At 35.3% G+C, this 22,833-nt stretch overlaps 1 long non-coding RNA gene across 4 annotated transcripts in view; it reads left to right on the top strand.

The window, feature by feature from the left end:
• Positions 1 to 8,384: 8,384 nt before the first annotated feature.
• Positions 8,385 to 22,833, top strand: part of LOC112644713 (uncharacterized) — a 28,100-nt gene continuing 13,651 nt past the window's right edge. Inside the window, exons 1-5 of one of the 4 annotated variants that reach the window (XR_003126665.3) lie at positions 8,385 to 8,579; positions 9,304 to 9,561; positions 12,698 to 12,800; positions 15,466 to 15,740; positions 20,658 to 20,722. This is a non-coding gene — a long non-coding RNA (uncharacterized LOC112644713). Of the gene's footprint in view, positions 8,580 to 9,303; positions 9,619 to 12,697; positions 12,801 to 15,465; positions 15,741 to 20,657; positions 20,723 to 22,833 lie in introns of all 4 variants that reach the window. The other 3 variants (XR_007401055.1, XR_003126666.3, XR_003126664.3) reach the window with 3 other exon arrangements.

Raw genomic sequence — 22,833 nt, 5'->3', positions numbered from 1 at the left:
TCATCTATTTGTTTTTTTAAAGATTTATTTATTTATTTTAGAAAGAGAGATTGCATGAGTAGGAGGGGCAGAGGGAGAGAGTGAAGGAGAGAAGCAGACTCCCCAATGAGTGTGGAGCCTGATGCAGGGCTTGATCTCACAACCCTGAGATCATGACCTAAGCCGAAATCAAGAGTCAGATGCTCAAACAACCGAGTCCCCCAGATGCCCCTAGGTTTGCATCTTTAAGAGAAAATATATTTTGAAGGGTGCCTGGGTGACTCAGTAGATAAGCATCTGCCTTCAGCTCAGGTCATGATCCCAGGACCCTAGGATGGAGCCCCTGTTTGGCTCCCTGCTCAGCGGGAATCTGCTTTTCCCTCTCCCTCTGCCTCACCCTCTGTGCTTTCTCTCAAATAAACAAAATCTTTTAAAAAAAGAAAATACATTTTGACAATTCTCTATTTCAGAATATATATATATCAAATCATACCAGGTTTCTTCCAAATTAAACTAGAGCCTGAGAATTTTCTGATTATTATAGTAAAACTTTCAAATTTATTCACTCCCTCCTTTGAAAGATATCAATGACTTTTGCCATGTAACTTGTCTGCCTTGCACAAAAGCTGTATACTTCTCCATTCAATTGACTTTCGGCTTGGCCATATTACTTGCCTTGGCCAACAAAACATGAGCTAAAGCAACAGCATATCAGTTCTGAGCAGAAACTTTAATAGTCATTGCATATGTTTGTTAGTTTTTTTATTCCTGTCCTTTCCATGAAAGAACAGCATATATTCAGAGAATTTCTCTGTGAGCCTTAGTTCCAGAATGAGAAAACATCAGGAGCAGACTTACAGTCCTAAATCAGAAAATCCGAGTCTGAAGCACAACCTTAAGTAGAACTATAGTTGACCTGAAGACCATTTTGGAGGAGAGACAGAAGTTTGCTACTATAAACCACTGCAATTTGGGATTATTTGACTAATACAAAGAATTTAGATTAAAATGGCCTTATTAAGTATCTACCAAAGATAATCTTCACTACCTAAGACCTGGCAAATAACTGACTGGGGTTCAAAAGACATCCAAGTATAGCTTATATTGATACATTTTTCTCTGGTTAGAATATTTAAAAAACCAACAGCTTTTGTTTTTAGGCTTATAGACTTTAAAATTTCCCTGGGAACTTCCAGGAATGGAATGACATGAAGGTGGAATAGACATACTTCATTCCATTTGTCCCATTAAATACAACTGAAAAGCCTGGCATTCTATATGAAACAAATATATGAAGATTCTAAAAGATGTAAAGAAGAAAGTAAGATTGTTTAGGGAGCTCAGAAACCGATGATCAACAGTGTTTAATACTCTAGGTTTCCCTTTTTGCCTCATATATCCCATACTTGAAGCTAAGGAGATAGCCAACGAGGAAATACCAAAGAGCACAGGCAAAAAAATTCACAATTAATAACTCTTTTCTCCAGTCAAAGGTACAGCCTAGCAAGACTGAACTTTTACATAATAACTGCTTTAATCCAACTAAACACCACAGAAAAATTGTGGCCCTACTCCAACCTCACCAGTAAATGCTAAGTGGGGAACCTAGATGTCTACACCTGCAGCTGTCATGAAACAACCCAACATGTCCACTGGGATGATGTCAGACTGCCAAACAGGGAGGTGGAATTTTCCCTGCTGCTGGATGGTAACAAAGAGGCCACCTTGCCACTTCTCTACTAGAATAGTGTCAAAAGAGACCTAGAGGAGAGTCAAAAGGTTTACCATTACCCATTGTAATGAGGTCACTTTCACCAGTGTCAATGGAGCCCACAAGAAGATCACCATGCCTAGCAGTAACAAAAAATACCATCCCTGCCCTAAAGCCATCACAAATATAACAGTATAAAGTGGTTGAAATTGGAATAGGAAAAAGACATTCAATGAAAACACTTACCAAAGGAAAGCAGGAGTGACTATATTAATATTGTATAAAATAGACTTTAGATCAAAGAAAATTACAAGAGACAGACAAGGATATTATATAATGATAAAAATTTCTATCTACTGCAGCAAGAAGATACAGCCATCATAATTGTGCGTGCACCAAACTGTTTTTTGAGCTGCAAAATATGTAAAACAAAACCTTAGAGAACTAAAAGGAAGAAACAGAGATGTTCACAATTCTAATTGGAGACCTCAACACCCCCTTTTCAACTACAACTAGAAAGAAAATCAGCAGTTAGAAGAGTTTAATAACACCATTAATAGAATCTAATTGGCATTTATAGAACATCCCACCTGATAATAGTAGAGAACATGTGCCTTCAAGTTTCCATGAAATATATACCAAATATACCACTATGTTGGGTCATGAAATGAATCTCAACAAATTTTAAAACTTGAAATCCTACAGAGTGTTCTCTCTAACCACAATAGAATCAAACTAGAAATAACAGAAAGATAATAAAACTTGAAACATTTGAAAATTAAATCACACATTTTAAATAATCCATAAACTAAAAAAGAAATTTTAAAGGAAATTTTAAAAAGCTCATTGAATTAAATGAAAATACAACACATCAAATTTTGTGACTCACAGGTAAAGCAGTGCCAATAGGAAAATTTATAGCACTAAAAATACACATTAGAGAAGAACAAAAATCTCAATACAACAATCTAAGCATCCACCTAAGAACATAGAAAAAGAAGAGCAAAATAAACTTGATGACAACTGAAAAATATTTTTTAATGAAGGTAAGAGAATAAATCAATAAAGTGAAAATAAGAAAATTGAGAAAAATCAATGACACTATAGGCTAGGTCTTTCTAAAGTCCAATCAAATCAACAGATCTCTAGCAATAATAACAAAGAGAAAAATAGAGATGACATACAATTAAATATTATAGGATATCATTACAGACTTGTAGACTTCAAAAGGATAAAGGGAGTATATTTGGAGTATGACAATCTACATAAATGTAATATGTGTGACAATGAAATGACGATTTACACAAAATGGACCAATTCCTCAAAGAACATAAATGTTCTTGAGAACATAACAATTCACCTGATATGAAATAGATAAATTGAATATCCTTATAACTACTGAGAAAATTTAAATTATAATTTAAAAACTCCCAGAAAAGAAATTTCAAGGCCAGACAGCTTTACTGGAAAACTCCACAAACATTTAAAGAAGAATTAACATGAATTCTACAATCTTTTTATAGAAAATAGAAAAAAAAAAAAAAAAAAGAGAACACTTTCCTATTCTTTTCATGATACTGGTGTTACCCTGATACCAAAACCAGACAAAGAAAGTAGACAGACAATAGGGTAGAATTAGGAGAACTAAAGACCAATAGGTCTCATAAATATAAACACAAAAATCTTTAAAATATTAGCGAATAAAATTGAGAAAATATAAAAAAGCATTATACGCCATGGCCAAGTATCATAGGATAGCGGTCTAGTTCCATATTTGAAAATCAATCAACACAATCCATCATATTCACAGGCTAGGGAAGACAAATTGCAACATCATATCATCCAATCCAGAAACAAAAAGACAAATTGTAACACCCATGCATAATAAAAGCTCTCAGAAAACTAGAAGGGGAAATTCCTCAATTGGTTAAAAAAGAAAAACAGCTATCATTATACTTAATGGTGAAAGATAATGTTTTCTTCCTAAAATTGGGAACAAAGTGAGGATTTCTGCTGTCACCATTTTCTTTCAGCACTACTGGAAGTTCTAACAAGTACAAAAAAGGCAAAAAATGGAAATAAAAACGGAAAAGGAAGAAACAAAACTGACCTTATTTGCAGATGACATGATTTGCCCCATAAAAATCTTAAGGAATCTAAATTTTACTCTACAATGAATACTTTATTATCTTATTGGTCTTATTACAATAGGTTTCATGAGAATATGCTATGAAAATCTTAACAAAAGCCATGGTACTTCAAACGTTTCAATTATCTTCACTGTTTTGTTCCTACCATATTCAATCCTATTTGGATAGGATATGTAATGTTATAGTTCTTTGAAATTATAAGAGATTATTTAGATCCCTCCACTGTTAAGTGCTGGGGTTGAGTTCCTGCGCTTAAGACCAGACAGTGATCCACAGAAAGGGTAAGAAAAAGAAGTATGGATAGTTGGACACATTCAAGACAACTTTCTAAGAATTGAAAGGCCACCCAATGAGAAATGTATGTAAAGTCTGGGCTGTGAAATTTGAGCATCTCTTGAAACCCAAGCTTGTTTATTATCAGCTATTCATTTTACCTAATAACTGATTATCTTGGCACACCCTTTGAGATGCTGTTCAGAACAGTGCAAGATCGTAAAAATAAAACTTTAAGAAATATTGAATGGGAGTTAAATTTTGCTGCTTCCCATCCTTTCATTCCAAAGAAAAATTTCATCCCATAGCTTCAAACTTTGACATTCTGACTTAACTTCCTTTCTTTTGACTGAAGTTATGATGTTCTCTTAAGTTATATCCCTGGGATATATCGCCTGGGTGTAGGACTTGTTTTCTTTCTTCCAACTAACATTTTGCTGGGCCAAAAGTATACTGTGTAAATAAAACAAGTTTCTGCTTATAACATGTAAAAAAGGTTTTATACAAAAGTGCTCTGCCCAAATCTAGAATGTCCATTTCTTTCTTATTACACATTTGTACCTAAAAAACAACTCAGACACTTAGTGTGATTTGAATATATTTAGAAATCACATTTATATATTCTCACTGTGATATCTATGACTATTGGTCTAGTATAAGTCCAAGGTGGGGAACGAAATTATTTAGTATGCTACATCAATTAGCCAAGGCAAATTAAAAAAAAAAAAGTTTGTTTTAGATAATGCCCAAAGTAATTGGGAAATGATAACTTATTAATTGAAGTCCCCTTGGAATCTTGGTAATAATCTCTTCATTAAAGAGCTGTTTTATATCATACGTACATACATATATATGTATATTTATATAAGGCGAGATAGAGCAAATGAGAGAAAGAGAATACCAACAACCATTTTACTTTATTTTTTTTTAAGATTTTGCTTATTTCCTTGAGAGAGAGAGTGTATGTCAGAGAGAGCATGAGCAGAGGGAAGGGGCAGAGGAAGAAGCAGACTCTCCGCCAAGCAAAGAGCCCAATGCAGGACTCAATCCCAAGACCTTGGAATCCTGACCTGAGCTAAAGGCAGCCTTTTAACCAACTAAGCCACCCAGGCGCCCACCAACAACAATTTTAAATATAAAATGAGGGGATCTCTGGGTGTCTCAGTGGTTTCGCGCCTGCCTTTGGCCCAGGGCGTGATCCTGGAGTGCCGGGATCGAGTCCTGCCTCGGACTCCCAGCATGGAGCCTGCTTCTCCCTCTGCCTGTGTCTCTGTCTCTCTCTCTCTCTTTATGTCTATCATAAATAAATAAAAATAAATCTTTAATAAATATATATAAAATAATAATATTTAAAATCATCTTGGTAAAATGTTGGTGAAGGGTACATGGAAAAGTCCCTTCTACTACATTTGCAAATTTTAAGTTTAATGTTATTTATTAATTCTTAAAAAGTGCTATTTTGAAAATAAAACTTCATGAAACTTCTCCCAAATTTATTCAGGGACAAAGGTGATAGTAGCTATCACTAAAGGTGCATAAATAAATAGACTTATGTTTATGTTGTTAATACTTATTCACATTTAAAGATAGTTTCATAAAGATTAAACTTTGAAGCATTTTACTGGTAGGGACAATCTTCCCTATAGATTACCAAAAAACAATAGAATTACTAGCAGAGTAGAAATGTCATGCTTAAGAATAATACAAGATACATTAAAAAGCTGGGGAACAAAGGTAGTGTTGCAATGGCATTTCACCCTTTCTATCCATCCAAGAATAGAGAATATATGAATCACTTTGACATAACATCAAGTCTTTTTGTCTTCTGCAGTGACTTTCTCACATGTGTAAAAGTAATGCTATTTTTGTAAGGAGAAAATTGATATCCCAATAAATAAAAACCAGGTTATAAAACGCATAATGCATAACTGACACTGATTTAAAAAAAATAGGTATCTATAACATGTGTTCTGAAAATGAAAAATCTTAGTTCCTAAACCAGTTCAGGAAAATTTTAACAAATGAAAACAATAATTAATTCTATTGGGCTTGTCCATTTTAAAATTCAAATATAAGCCAAATAAGGAAAACTGAAATTTAAGGGTTGGGATTTTTATAGATTCTGATTTTTAAGGAAAATTTGTGAACTAGTAAACCAATGACCTTTGATTATATCTCCACAACCTGAACATAGGTCACCAATTTTGTTTTTGGATTTTGGAGAGTAATAGGAAATGCAGGAAAAGTTTCCAATTTGTTTTAGTTGGTTTACTTTTTATCACAACTCCCTACTGTATTCAGAAAATTAAGATCATTAAACTCCAAGAAGTTCAAAAGATATTAAAATTAAATGAATTATCAGAATGAAATAAACACTTTCCACAGAACAGTTACTCTATTATGTAAGGTTTAGACCCTGAACACAATAGGTAGAAGCGCAAACTGAAATCTGCAAATAAGAATCATTTTAATAATGTTTTAGTCTCTTACATACTGATTGAGTTTGGGGCATTTTAATTTAATTTTTAACAGTTTTCTTGTTTTTCTAAAATTTATCTTACCAGCAATTAAATCTCTCCCTCTTCATCTTTATCAGAAGCCATTTCCATGTTAAACTGGTTAAATTATTTCCATTCCAGACTTTAATATGTAGCTTTGTACCAACTTAAAAAAAAAAAAATCTTAACCTACAATAAACTGGACCACCCCATAACCTTGATTTATGTTTCAAGCTTTAAACAAAAAGTTTGCATCTGTTACCCTTAAAGTCTGTAATTAGTAGTTGAACCACCACAAAGAATTAACATGATGTCATGTCTAGACAACATGTAAATTAATATGAAAGCAATTGATTTACAAACTCTATACTAATACAAATTAATCTGAATTAAGTTTAATCCCCAGTTATTAACTGATTAAGTGTGGCTGTTGGTAGCTACAGAATGGTGATTTCCATCTGTGAATTTTAGGGACACTTAATCATTGATTCTGTATGGAGCATAGACCATGACTGCTCCCAGCACAGAAGAGCTAGAGAAGCAAAACTGAAATATACAATTTAAAAACATGTAGGAAGCTTTTCTTAAGTGTCATAATTAACTTTTGGCAAGGGGGATGTTTCAGGCGTGTTGACTCTGGCTGTGACTGGCACACCATCCCTCTTATAAAGTGCATTCATCTGTTCTGAAGGAGAATTTGCTCTTGCTTTGAGCAAACATGAAATCAAAATTGCCAATATGTTCTTTCTTTTTTAGCAGAATTATCACAATTTACTGTGGACAGAAAACACATCATTATTAAGTACTGATCCCTGTGAAAGATATTTGGTCTTTGGGATAATCATAATCCCAAGTCTTTAGAGCAAATCAACAGGTGTGTACTCTCAAACCAGAGGAGGTTATTTATTCAACCATCTCATATGTTTTGGGAGTGCCAGAAAAATGTTTTATTTGTCCTATTTACCAAAAACATTTATTTTTCTTTACATATTATGGATCTTCCCCCAGTTTTTTTTTTAAGAATTGCTTTTGTTTTGTTTAGTTTTGCTATTTTGTTAAAGAAATATCTGTACAAGTAAAATTAGCTTTTACTCATTTAGGAGTGCTAAAAATTCAACATGATTATCAGAATATAACAAAAATGTTGGTTTTGCTTCCATTAGCCAGTTCCCATAATTGCATTCATAGTATTTTTCAGATAATTGGAAGCCAAGAACAATCCTATCAAATTATGAAAAATATTTTCCTCTTTTTGATTTGGTGGTCATTAACTTAGTTTGTCAGAAAATTCTCCAGCTTATGTTGGAACAAAATTCAGGAGTATTTTATGACTATAATATATATGTTTGATAATTAAAAAGCAACTATGTAATATCAAAACGAGGGTCATTGTATTTATATAGACTCTTTTATAGACATCCTACTCATTGTCATAATAACTGAGGCTGTCATGACCATAGTCTGTGCCTCACATGAAGCCCTAAACAATTCTGACAGGCTGCAGCTCATTAAGGGACAGTCATTTTGTTGAAATGTCTATCAGCTCGCAGGGATGCACCAAGATGAATAGGCCCAAAACAATAGGCCCATTTGTTAGAGCAGTAGCTTCTCTAATACATGATGAGACAATCAAGCCAAGCTGCCTTCGGCACAAAGACATAATTAATCAAATGGACAAATGGTTCAAAAATTGCTCTAGTATATTCTGTAGTGGACAGAGGTTTCCATGGAAACATTGGCGTTTGCATCACAGTTAATGACCATTCTGTACAATGAAGGCTCCCCCTTCACACACACTTCTTTACTCCCTCTCCACTACGCCTGCTCTCCCCACTGTTCCAACCATTAAGAAACACAACCTGGAGAAAAACAAACAAAACAGGGAGAACGAAGAAGCATAAAGGAGAACCTTGAGTACCCGATTTTCCTATCAGAAAATCTAATAGTTCTATTTCAGGATTTATAAAAGTAATTGTGAATTTACTATCATGATTTCATTACTTCGACATATAAATATATAGGAAACCAACTTTAAACCATGACTTTTAATGGTATTAAATAACTATAGTGGTTTCATTGTAGTGTTTACAGATACAGCTTAGGTTATGGCAGTGACTTAAACTGTATTTTAAAAATTACATTGCAACATCTCTAAAATGTTAAATGAAAATTTAGGAAAGTCTTGTGAGAAAGGAAGATTTTATCTTCAATCTCTGGAGAATGACACAAAAATATTAGGTATAAGTGTGATCTTTTACAATGTGTTATGAAACATCATTGAGTAATATCTAATCAGGCTATGGGCAACCACTACTTTGTACCTAAAACATATTCTCTATAGATAACTGAGTCAATTTGTTTTTGAAAGTAGTTTCTTGTTACTTTATGGTGGCTTTTGAGTTTTTAATCATTGCTCACCATTTCCCCCGCAAGAAGACAGCTTATCAAAATATTCTTTCCAATCACAAAAAGTACAATCTTTCAGAAGTGTCCTGATAAATGCAATATTCTTAATCTTGATAGTTTAAGAAGCACAAAAATAGCTAATTTCACGTGTGTTAGAGGGTCCAGTGTAGTACTTGAAATAAGAGTTTGATTCTTTGGAAAATATATAACAGGTAATTTATTGAATTTTTTTCCTCTAATGCAGTTTTCCCTTTCTCTTAATTTTTTTTTTTTTATCTCTGTACAGGAGCTGGATACCTTTGTAGTGTCCCTTGAAGGCATGTTCTTTTCCTGATATTTAAGTTTTTATTTTTAAAAGCCTATGACAATGGAATCCTTTGCTGGTGAGAAGCATGAAGAGAGAATTTCAAGGCTTTTGGAGTGAGGGTGGCCTAGGGGACAAGCACAGCAAGAGAACTGGTGATATTTTTAAGACTTGAAAGGAGAAAGTAGTTTCCCAGGCCTGAAAAATTGAAGAGCCCAGACCAATATACTGGAAGTGATGGTTAGTTTTATGTGTCAACTTAACTGGGCTAAGAAATGCCCAGTTATCTGAGAGTTGGTAAGACATTATATCTGAGTGCATCTGTTAGAGGTTCTTGAACAGATTAGCTTTTGAATTGGTGGCCCGAATGAAAAAGATCCCCCTTACCAATGCAGATGGGCATCATTCAATTTCCTATGAGCCTGGATAGAAATAAAGGCAGAGTGGTTACTTTAGGTGGAGTAATAATTGGCAGAGTGAGATAGGAAGCTCTTTATTCTTGAGCTGCTGGGACATCCATTTTTTTCCTGTCTTCAGACATGGGCACTCCTGGTTCTCAGACCTTCTGGTTCTCAGGCCTTTGTGTATGGACTGAATTATATAAGTGGCTTCCTTGGTTCTCTAGCCTGCAGAGAGCAGGTCATGGGACTTCTCAGGCTCCTGAATTGTGTGAGCCAACTCCCATATTAAATCTCAACCTCTCTCTCTGTCTTTTTTTTTTTTTTAAATTTTTTTTTATTTATTTATGATAGTCACAGAGAGAGAGAGAGAGAGAGAGGCAGAGACACAGGCAGAGGGAGAAGCAGGCTCCATGCACCGGGAGCCTGATGTGGGATTCGATCCCGGGTCTCCAGGATCGCGCCCTGGGCCAAAGGCAGGCGCCAAACCGCTGCACCACCCAGGGATCCCTCTCTCTGTCTTTCTTCTCTAGATAGATAAATAGTTGATAGATAGATAGATAGATAGATACATACATACATACATACATACTTATACTATTATATCTATACAGAGTTATATAAATATATATCTCCTGTCATAAATATATCCTATTAGTTCTGTTTCTCTAGAGAACACTGATACACTGGACAACACAGAAAGAAAACTGCCAAACTCAAAGAAGACTGGCTATATGGTACACTTAGGGAGGTTGTAACTAAAGACAACCTGTCTGGGTACAGATTTCTTTGTACAGACTCTGTCGGAAGCCTACTTTCAAAGAGCTATGTAAGGTGAACCCTGAGCATATCTGTAGTTACCAAGATGTATGGAAGGAAGCCCATGGACCCTAACATGACTTTCCTGTATCAAATTGGTATTCCATATTCTTGTACCATCCTAGAATCAAAAGAAATCAAATCACTACCTAACTTATATACAAAAAATTGGTATTTCTTGCACATCTAAATTTGTAAATTTTATTTTTGTGCCAAGTGTTTTTTTTTTTTAAGATTTTATTTCTTTATTCAGAAGAGATACACAGAGAGAGACAGAGACATAGGCAGAGAGAGAAGCAGACTTCTAGTAGGGAGCCCGATGTGGGACTCGATCCCAGGACTCTGGGATCATGACCTGGGCCAAAGGCAGATGTTCAACCACTGAGCCACACTGGAGTCCTGTGTGCCAAGGTTTTGCTATAGAGAAGAATGAATGAGAACACTCTTCTTATTACTTACTAAGGTAAAGAAAAGGACATGGACATGGACAGGTGTTCAGTTAAACTATCCGGTAAGGGTTTAAGCCATGTAATATTTTTCTGTAAACATTTTATTGAATTCTAAGATACACACAGAAAAGGTACACAACACATACATAGAATCCAGCTCGAGAAACAGAACACTAAAAAAATAAAAATAAAAATAAAGAAACAACATTACCAATATTCTGGAAACTTCCTATTTCACACTGCCGATTATTACTCAAACAAGGGTAACCACTATTTAGACTTCTACTGCCAGAATTTTTTTTTTAAGATTTTATTTATTCATGAAAGACACACACATATTGAGAGAGAGAGAGAGAGAGGCAGAGACACAGGCAGAGGAAGAAGCAGGCTCCATGCAGGGAGCCCGATACAGGACTCAATCCCAGGTCTCCAGGATCACACCCTGGGCCAAAGGCAGGTGCTAAACCGCTGAGCCACCCAGGGATCCCCTACTGCCGGGATTTAATTCTGCCTGTTTCAAGTTGTGGATACTATATTTTTGAGTTGATAGGTACTCTAGGTATTCAGGCTGGAATGACTACGTAAATACAAAATTAATAAAGTGATAACAGAAACAAATGAAAAGAACAGGAAAATAAATAAATTTGGAGAGTTCCTTGACATTATATGGGCAGTTTCTGTCAGTGAAGTAATTTGATACAATATCTACCCAGTTTGCTTACATGAAGCAGTGCCCTGGTTCACCTTACTCCATAGCAACAAGACTACCTCTATATATGGATTCATCACTGAATGGTGCTATTTATATGAGGAAGACAGTCTCTTTAGGACCCAATTTCTTTAACTGTAAGAGGAATGGTAACATGATAATGTTATTAGAAAAATAATAAAATGACCTATCACGAAATACTTTGAAAATTTTAGGATCCTCACAGTGAAGCTATGAATAAACAGGTGTCCATTATATTTTTGGTGGGAATGAAAAATAATCCTACCATTGTGCTAAGGAGGGTGGAAATATCCACCACAATTACAGTTGTATTCACTCTTTGATCCAGCAGTCCTAATTCAGGAAATATATCCCAAAGAAATACTTTCCCATGCATGAGATAACATATACTATATATAAGGTTATCCACAGCATATTATTTTTATTAGATTAGAAACTCAACAGTCCAAAGGATTAGAGCTACCCACGAGTCCAAATTTTTGTTTGAATAAACTATGGTGTATCCACACCGTAGAATTCTATGCAATTGTGAGAATGAATGAGAAGACTTCAATGAAGCAATTTCTAGGATATATTTTAAGTAAATAAACTGATATTTAGGATTGTATATATAGTATGCTACTGGCATGTAAGAAAGGCAAAATAAGCATACATTGACATTTCTTTGCATTTGCATAAATCATCACTGAAACGATAAACATAAAGCTGAGAATGAGGGAAGAATAGAGTTGATAGAAACGGAGCTGAGGTGGACTTTTTAAATATCTTTTAACAAATTATTTTGAAAAAACTTAGGCTTACAGAAAAGTTGAAAAATAATAAACAGAGTACCATATACCTTTCTCCATGCTTCCTTAAATCTCAACATCTCATATAGCTAAAAAAATAAATAAATAACATTAGTAAATACTATTCATTGAAATACAGATTTTATTCAGATGATTTTATTCAGTATTTCAAATGTTCATTTTTTGTTTTAGAATCAACCAAGAATTCTCTTGCATTTATTTCTTATGATCCTCAGTCTTTCCTAGAAGTCTGACAGTTCTTCATTATTCCCCTGTTTTGATGACACTTTGAAAGGTATTTTGAAGAATGTACCTTAATTGGGTTTGCATTATGTTTCCTCACAATGATCTTGAGGGTATGCATGTTGGGGAAGAAGATCACGGACAATGGACCTTCTCTACTGCATGATGATCAGGGGGCTCATGTGATGTCTCATTTCCATTGGTATTAATCTTGATCACTAAAATAAGGTGGTGTCTGAAGGTTTCTTCATTGTAAAGTCACTATTTTCCCTTTGTAAATACTGTTTTGAGAAATATAATCTGAGATGAGACTATGTAAAAATCTGTCTCTTCTTATACTTTGCCAAACAATTTTAGCATTCACCCATCAATCTTAACCACAGCAATTATTACTGTGGTTTTCTAATGGAGGCTTTTAATTTCCCTCAGTCATTCTGTGTTTATTAATTCAAATTCTATTATTAGGAGGAGTTGTCCCTTCTCAGCCTCTTATTTATTTGATAACTTATTTATATCAGTATAAACTCACTGTGTATTTTGTATGATTTAATTTTAATTCCTTTTTGGTTCTATCATTTAAACTTCCTCTTCAAAAAAAACCCCCTTTTTTAGAGGATTTTACTAGTGTTTACAATATACATGTTAAAATTGTCTAAGTACATCTTTACATAACAATATACTGTTTTATGTATAGTACAAATACACTATAACCTAGTATCCCAAATCTTCCCTTTCTCTTGTGACATTGCTGTTATTTGTTTCATTTATCCACATAAACATAAAATATTACTATCATTGCCCCAAATCATTGTCCTTTAGGTCAGTTAAGAATAAGACAAATGAAAGAATTTATTTTACCTTCATTTATTCCTTCTCTGATGCTCTCCTTTCTTTTATGTAAATGCAAGTGTCTGATCTATATCTCTTTCCTTATGCTTGAAAATCTTCTTTTAACATTTCTTGCAGGGCAAGTCTGCTGTCTGGGAATTCTCCCAGTTTTTGTTTATCTGAGAAAGTATTTCTTTTTTACTTTGGAAGGATAATCTCAATGGATATAGAATTCATGGATGCAGTCTTTGTTTTCAACATTTTAAAGATCTCATTCCACTCTGGCTTGCTTTTTTTTTTTTTTTTTTTTTTTTATGAGAAGTCTGCTGTAATTTTTATCTTGTTCTTTTGCATGGAAAGTATTCCCCAATCCTTGGATTCCATCAATATTTTCTCTTTATCTTCATTTTTCTGCAGTTTAACTCTGTGATGTGTCTATGCATATTTTGAGTATCCTATTCTCTAAACTTCTGGTTCTATGGTTTGGTATCTATCATTAATTTGGAAAGCTCTCAACCATTATTATTTCTGCAAACATTTCTTCTGTTCCTTTCTCTCTTTCTTCTCTGATATTCTAGTTACACGCATTTCACAACTTTTGATATTGTCCTCCAGTTCTTGGATGTTCTACTCTATTCCACTCCATTTCATTCCATCCTATCCTTTTTTCCCCCTCTTTTGTCCTTTAGCATTGTAGTATGAGAATTTTCTATTTACTTATGTTCAAGTTCAGGGATTCTTTCCTCAGCTGTGTCAAGTCTACTGACTGATGCACCCATCAAAAACAGTCTTCATTTCCAAATCTGTTTTTCATTTCTAGCATTTCTTTTTTCTCCTTTCTTATAGTTCCCATCTCTCTGCTGACATTCCATCTGGTCTTGCACATTGTCTACTTTTTCCTGAAGAGCTATGACCATATTAGTCATTGTTACTTAAAATTTCCTGAGATAATTCCAACATCTTTTTTATATTTGAGTCTGGTTCTGATACGGCTTTGTCTCTTCAGATGGTGTTTATTCCTGCCTTTTGGCATGCCTTGTGAATTTTGTTGAGACCAGACACATTACACAAAGTAATAGTAACTGAGGTAAATAGGCCATTAGTATGAGGATGTGTGTTAATCTGTCTAGGGGTTTAGGTACACTTAATGTTCATTTTAACTTGTAAGCACCAGAGGCTTTGCATTTCTCTAGCGATCTTGTTTTCCACTCCTCTTGGCTTTCAGTTTCCTTTTGTCCTGTTTTTAGAGAGAGTGCATGTCTTGAAGCCCTTTTTCTATAATCCACCTTTATTACTTCTGGAGGTTTGTTAGTATTATGATAGGTTATGGAGAAAAAAGGGTGTACTCTAATTTTCTGATTAAATGTGCATCTTTTTAAAAAAGATTTATTTATTTATTCATGAGAGACACAGAGAGAGAGAAGCAGAGACATAGGCAGAGAGAGAAGCAGGCTCCATGCAGGGAGCCTGATGCACGACTGGATCCTGGGACTCCAGGATCACACCCTGGGCCGATGGCAGGTGCTCAACCACTGAGCCACCCAGGTGTCCCAAGTGTGCTTCTTTTAATAGGCCGGTCTTGGGGATTTGGCCAATGAAGTATTTCTGCTTCTCTTCAAAGGGTAGAGCTTTGATCACTCCTATCGACTAGTCTTTCTGGCCCTAGTATTTCTAGTATATTTTCTTGAAGCCATCTTCCTTGTTGACTATGGCTCCCCCCCATCCCACGCCTTAGGTGACATGGGAAGATAGAATCTCTCTAGAGTGTATTTTCTTTCCCCAAATTGGGATATGTTTCCAGATTCATCCTCAAGTGATGTCCTCCATCCTAGAGATTAGGAAGGGTCTGTGAGAGTTTCACAATACCTACTGCTCTCTTTTCCTGTTAGAACCAGGGAAATGGAATGGAATGGAATGGAATGGAATGGGATAGAAGAAAATATCTAAGAACTGTGGAAGAACCAGGACCAGCTCCTTAGGAGCTTTCTCAGATCTCCCAGTGAAAACCTGACGGTGTTCCTGGAGGAAAAGCCTGAGAAGATATTAGGGGATCCCCTCTACGTGCAACCTCTAGGAGCTTCTCACAGCCCATAGTCTCTATGCAACCTGGTAATTCCTAATGTACACTGCACAAATGATCCTTGATTGGCAATTCTTGCTCCAGGTAAGCCAATCTCAGGAACTTTCTCTCCCTGGATGCACCTGACTCTCCAGTTTTTGGGAATGCAGTTTGTCCTGCAACCTTAGTTCTCTTGCCTAAGAAAGTCATTGATTTTCGGTTTGTCTAGCTTTGTCTTCTCAAGGTTAAGAGTATTGATTTCCAATCATTTTACATGTTGGGCTAAAAACTGAAGTCCTCAGATTCATGGATATATATTTTATTTGGGGGTTATAATCTAATATCATTACTATTTATTTTGTTGCTCAAATTATTCCAGCCTTGGTCACTGAGAGCTGTTTAATTTGACCCTTTTGTCCCCCTTTCTTTCTCTAATAGTGAGATCCTGACTCTCATTATCTAAAACTTATTTATTTATTTTAAAGATTTTGTTTATTAATTCGTGAGAGATACAGAGAGAGGCAGAGACATAGAGGGAGAAGCAGATTCCCGGCAGGGAGCCTGATGTGGGACTCCATCCCAGGACCTCAGGATCACGACCTGAGCCAAAGGTAGACACTCAACCACTGAGCCAGCCAGGTACCCCTAAAACTTATTTATTTGTTCAAGCCTAGTATTCATATAAAGCAGTTTGATAATATGTCCCATAGGTGCATGTGAAATAAGTCTACCAACTAAAATGCAATATCCCTCTAGTTCTTTTAGCCTTAAGCCTTGTACGATCCAGTCAAAACACTATTTCATGGTTACTTAGGTTGGCTTTTTCTTCCCCACTCACTTCATTGTGTTTATTTCATTCATCTGTAGGCTCCTCAATCACAGTCTGCATTCTATCCTGGGTGACTTCTGTACACCTGTCTTCCAGTAAATGGATTCTGTCCTTGGCTGTACCCAGTTTACTATTGAGCCTACTGAAGACATTTTTTTGTGACTGTGTTATGCATTTTTAGGATTTTCATCTGAATCTTTATTATAATTTCTAAATTTAACCACCTGTCTTGCATGCTGTCTACTTTTTCCTTAAGAGCCTTTAACATAATAATCATAGTTATTTTAAATTCCTTCTCAGGTACTTTTAACATCTCTATCATATTTGAGTTTGGTTTTAATGACTGCTCTGTTTTTTAGGAATGTGCTGGTTTTTCTTACTTTTTTGGTATGCTTTCTAGTTTATTCCTGAATATTTTCTTGAAGCCATCTTCCTTGTTGACTATGGCTCCCCCCTACCTGCCGCCTTAGGGGAGCAATTTGTTTAACCCATTAAACCTGGTTTTTCAGATTTGCTGTTGCTATGGTTACTCTCAGGTTACCACAGGTTTCAAATTCTAATACTACCATGTGTTTAGGGTAGGGGTTTTCAGAGGGCTTTTTATTTCAGTGCTTGCTCCATGCCAATCTTACTAGTTCTCTTCATACTGGACCTCAGTGAAGGTCTGTCTTTTACAAATTACTTATTACTTAATGCTTCTTTTCCTGGGGTGTGTGCTTGAGAATGGGGGCCACAGGTGTAGTTGGTCTCTATTCTGATTAACTGTTTGACATAGGCACTATATATCTGCTTCTTTGTCCTGGAGCTTGCTTTGGAGTTCTGAGTCCATTAGACCTTTATGCCCATCCTCCAGGTTTCAAGTTTCTTTTTTCCTATTTCCTTCTCCTAGCTGCAATGGGTTTTCACCAGTGACCCATGAGCACCAGTGTGCTGACCATCCCCCCCTACAGGTTTAGGTTTTTTAGTTTTATAGGGAAGATAGAGGAGAAATGTCTCCGTTGAAACTTGGGTGTCTCCCCCACCTCTATAGAAGCTACTGACTGTTTCCCTCCTCTAGTTCTGTACCACAAGGGAGACTTTCTCAGAAACTTTCACTTTCTATGAGGTCTCAGTTGCCAGACCTCCTGGTATTTGCAGTTCCCAGGGTTTTTCACCACTTCCCATGCACATTTATTCTCCACCAATTTTCCAATAACCCGAGCTGACTTGCCAATAAGGAGCATATAACCCCTTCTTGCTGTCCAGCTGCATCCTGTCCTGGTAAGCCACTGTTCTTATCTTGTGTTTTCCTGGAGGCTCCAGTCTTTTCTTAGATTTTTTTTGGACCAGTTGACTGCCTTGCAACTTCAGCACTCCAATGGATTCCAGAAAAGTTGTGAACTTGCTGTTGTGTGTATACCTTTTTATATCACTGTGAATTTTGAATCATGCAAATGTATATTCACAAATTTTAAAAAGAAAGAAGTGCAAAACAAAGTAGTACCTACTCAAAACTCTTGCATGTGAGAAGCAATCTGTTCAAAAAAGTATAGTAGTAGATCTTGATAGATTATTAATATATGTAACCACACCTAACTATAGAGGAAAAACTAATACTAAAATTCTCCATGCCTGAACTCAAACTCTAAAAACCTCACTTTTGCTAAAAGTAAGAACAACAAATAATCAGTGGAGCCCATATTCAGATTAAAAGAGATGCAATGATACAATTGTTGCCATGTACTAATGGAATTTTATGATGGCCTTTGCTTTCAAATTTGAATTAAGCTGCACTTCTGTACTGAAACTTCATTTTTATTTATGACATAGTTATGCACTAATAGCCTTCCTACCTTTGGTGGTAATCTTATTTGCCTGGCTATATAAATTGTTCTGTTTATTTTTTGATTTTTATTACTTTGAAGATTCTTTCATTGAACTTAGTAACTATTTTATTTATAACAAATTTGTTTTCCTTCTAGGAATTTATTCTTCTCTATACACATTCACACACAATTGCAGATGCTTTTATTGAAATGAGTTTATATCTGTGTATATATATTTATATATACATAAAATATATTGCATATTTTTCCTACTTATGAAACATTTTAGCCACCCTGAAATTAACATCTATGTATTTTAATATATTTATATATATCCCTTAATAAAATTTATCGTGCTCAACTCATTGTAGATGTTGGAAACTTGATAAATTTCTCTTATTTTATAAATGGTAAACATAAGTTTACCATAAGTTAGGTATGAAGGAAGTATTTTATTCCATATTTACTCATTGGATTGCTTGGGAGCTAAAATTAGAATACAAACATTTAATGAATAACTTCTGCAGTTTTCCTCTTGTCAAGGAACCAAGTGACACATATTCTGAAAAGCACTTTTTTCTGAGCTCTACTAATTTACCTTTTGTGTTAGACTAATATATTTAATTCATAATAAAAGAAATTTTGTTAGCCCTGTGACATCCAGGATACTGTTCAATTCCTGAATAAAAAACAAACATGCAAGATAGAATTAGCAGTCCTTGTCTATCAAGAGCTTACAATCAACTGGGCAAAGCCTAACAAGAGCAACATCCTGTGTATCAGACCTGTTTGTGACTCCTTGTGATATTCTAACTTCTGAAATTGCCAGGAGTAGAACAAAATTCTTTTCAATGGGCTGAAGGTTCTGTATTGTTAGGCAGGCCTGGTATGAGTAAAATTTGTGCTGTCACTAAGAAGAAAGTGAGCTTATTTCCAGATTCCATGGAATACTCTACAGTCTCTTTGACCTTGGCTCTTAGACATCAAGCACAAACAAGTCTCAGAGCTCACCAGCTGATGAGGAAATAGTCACCTGGGGGCACCTGGGTGGCTCACTTGGTCAGACAACTGCCTTCTGCTCAAGTCATGATCCCAGAGGCCTGAGTCTGAGCCCCACGTTGGGCTTCCTACTCAGCAGGGAGCCTGTTTCTCCCTCTCCTTCTGCTGCTCTCTCCCCCTCTCGAATAAATAAAATCTTAAAAAAAAAAAAAAAAAAAGAATAGAACCTTTCAAGATGGGGTTCCTTTATGTACAAGCCAGAAAATGAGAGTTAAAAACTACTGAGATAGTTTAAATAGGAGGTTAAAGAAATATAAACATTGCTTTGTTGAACACTTAGATGATTTTTTTTTTTTTGAGGTATAAGAGAAAGCAAAAAACAAAACAGTAACATTCACAGAGGGATAGAAAGATCAAACTAGCTTAGGTATGTCAAGAAGGGAAGTTTCACCTAGAAAACAATATTCAATATTACAAACAGAGCAGAATGATTGGGATAGATAGATAATATAAAAGGGCCTTCTATTGTAGTAGCATGGTATAGATTCGAAATTTTAAATGAATAGAGTTCTCTTCCAATTTACTGATAAGGAGCAAGGTACAGTTACCTTAGGGTTGAGTAGGGTTGACAAGAAAATATTGCCCACCCCTCCACTCCCCACCATTAGTGAAAGAAGCAATAGACAGTGAGCTTTGGACTCAAGTCTCCAGGGTTAAAGCTCAGTTCAGCTACCTATAAGCTGTGTATCCTTAGATATTTAACCTCTCTGCCACTCACTTTTCTCATCTGTTAAATGGTAATATGAGTATCTCATAGTACTATTTTGAAGATTATAAAAAAATACTATTGATAAGTGTTTAATAGGTTCTTTATATGAAATCCTGAGTCATAGATACCATGGAATTCAGAATTTGAAGTAACAATGATCATATACTTTATGTCACATAATACCTATCATGGGTTCTGAGGAAGCACACATGAATAATTCTGCAGCAAAAATATATGAATTTTAATACTAAATGGAATAAAGAATATAAACAGATTCTTATGAGTCCATTTCAGGTGTTGATGACAAATGAAATCAACCACAAAGTTCTCCCAAATTTTTAGTTTTTTAGAATTTTCTAGATAGAAGATTTGTCTATAAAAGATCATGAGCAGCAGGAGCAACATCACTATCTAAAACTATAGGATGGTATCAGGTGTCAAGTTTACTCTTGACAAGAAAGTGTCTTTACTTAGACACCTGAAAGCATTTGGAGTCATCACAATGATGTGGAGACCCTCTGCTTTGGTAAGTTTTATTTTTGTATCTTGTAATGTTAGCCAAGACTTCTAATACAAGGTTAATAATTGTTGGTAATAGCAGCATCTTTGTTTTTTTCCAGATCTTAGGAGGAATATGTGAACTGGTTAAAGTTCCAGAAAGCTTGATACAAATTCAGCATATTAGGTAATTTGGTTTATAAGAATCACAAAATACCCATTCAAGTACCTTTTTTCTATTAGTGGCTCTATATAATTTTGACAAGCTTATAACTATTTCTGTGTTTTCTGAATTATTCTATACAAGAAACTAGGTGGACTTCTGGTTTTTCAGTTGTACATGAAAGGAGCGTGGAAGTTGCCACTCCTTGCTAACAACCACAAAGAGAACAGACTGAGAACCTAACCAATCTTAAATCTGTAAGAGTGAGGAGGACACAGGGCAAATCATTGCTGTCCAGACTGAAGAGGCAGACAGGTGAATACAGGGAGGTGGGTGTTACTAGAGCAGAGATTAGGAGAGGAATAGCCCTGGATACTTGTGCTGGGATAGGAAAATATGAAACATAATTGAGGAATTGCTAGAGGCTCAGTGTAGACAAGTCTGAGAGTTAAAATCTTCATGGGAAGATGGGGAAGTAGAGAGGTCCCTACAGTTTTGTGAGATTGACCAGAATCTCACAATAAATGTCAGAGAAAATTCCCCTTGTGCTTCTGGCACTGAGAAGTAAAAGTTTGAAATACTCCAAAACATTCTAGTCTTTGAATGAGGCCTTTCCGTAGGGCAAGCTGGTTAACTGAAGCCTAAGATCCCAGGTTATTATCAGCCTAACTGACCTGGGGATGGGAAATACCAAAATCCAGCTCACTCTGCTAGCCTCTCCCACATTAGGGGTGTGAAAAACCTGAGAAACACTCATGAATTTCACATTCCAGAGGCACATACTCACTAAAAGACTAGAACCTAACCATGGACTATGTTTCCATTCCCCCTACCTAACCACCATATTGTCAATGGCCTATTTACAGCAGTTCCTTTAACCTGTTACATCATGTTATCATGATGTTATCAAAAAAAAAAAAAAAGATATTGTATACCTAGTGGCAAAAACACCATTTGAAGTTACAGAGCAAGCATAAGAACCAGACATGGCAAGGATGTTGGAATTATCAGATCAGGAATTTAAAACAACTAATTAATATGTTAAGGGCTCTATGGATAAAGTAAACCATATGTAAGAACAGATGGACAATGTAAACTGAGATTTGGAGATTTTAAAAAGAATCAAAAAGCGATGCTAGAGATAAAACAACAACAACAACAACAAAACCCAAAAACCTCTCTAACAGAAATACAGAATGACTTTGATGAGCTTATTATAGACAAGACACTAATACATCTGACTAAAGAAACTCTGAGTTTGAGGATACAGAATAAAAACTTCCAAAACTGAAAAAGCAAAGAGAAAAAGACTGAAAACAAACAAATAAACAAACAGACAAACAAAAAACACACATCAGAATATCTATAGACTGTGGAATAAATTACAAGAGGTATACCATATAAGTACTGGAAATACCAGAAGAAGAGACAGGAATAGATGAAATATTTGAAACCATGAAAACTTCCTGAAATTAATGCCAGATACCAAATCACAAATCTAGAAAGCCCAAAGAACATGAAGTAGGGGAACCTGAGTGGTGCAGTCAGTTAAGCTGCCAACTCTTGGTTTTGGCTCAGGTCATGATCTCAAGATTGTTGAGATTGAGCCCTTCCTCAGGCTCTCCACTCAGCATGGAGTCTGCTTGAGATTCTCTCTTCCTCTCCCTCTGCCCCTCTCACTCATGTTCTCTCTTTCTCTCTCAAATAAATCTTAAAAAAAAAAAAAAAAAGAACATGAAGCAGGATAAATGCCAAAAAACTACATCAAAGCATATCATATTCAAATTACAGAAATCAAAGATATAGAAAAAGTTCTGAAAAGAGCCAGAAGGAAAAAAAAAAATCTTAGAGAGAAAAGATAAGAATTACATGCAAGTTCTCAGAAAACCATGCTAATAAGAGAGTGGAACGAAATGTTCAAGTATTGTGGGGGAGAAAAAAACCATCAATCTATAATTCTGTTCCCTACAAAATTATCTTTTAAATGTGAAGAAATACTTTGTCAAACAAAAATTAAAGAAATTCTTTGCCAGTGAACCTGCTTGGCAAGAAATAGTAAAAGTTTTTTTAGGGAACTTGGTATTTCCCCAAACAAATTTTAAACAAGTTTAAAACAATGTCTACAGAACAACTTA

This window comes from Canis lupus, chromosome 1, assembly GCF_003254725.2.
Source record: "Canis lupus dingo isolate Sandy chromosome 1, ASM325472v2, whole genome shotgun sequence".
NCBI lineage: Eukaryota > Metazoa > Chordata > Mammalia > Carnivora > Canidae > Canis > Canis lupus.
The sequence above is the reverse complement of the archived record's forward strand: the minus strand, read 5'-3'. Positions and strand labels throughout refer to the sequence as shown.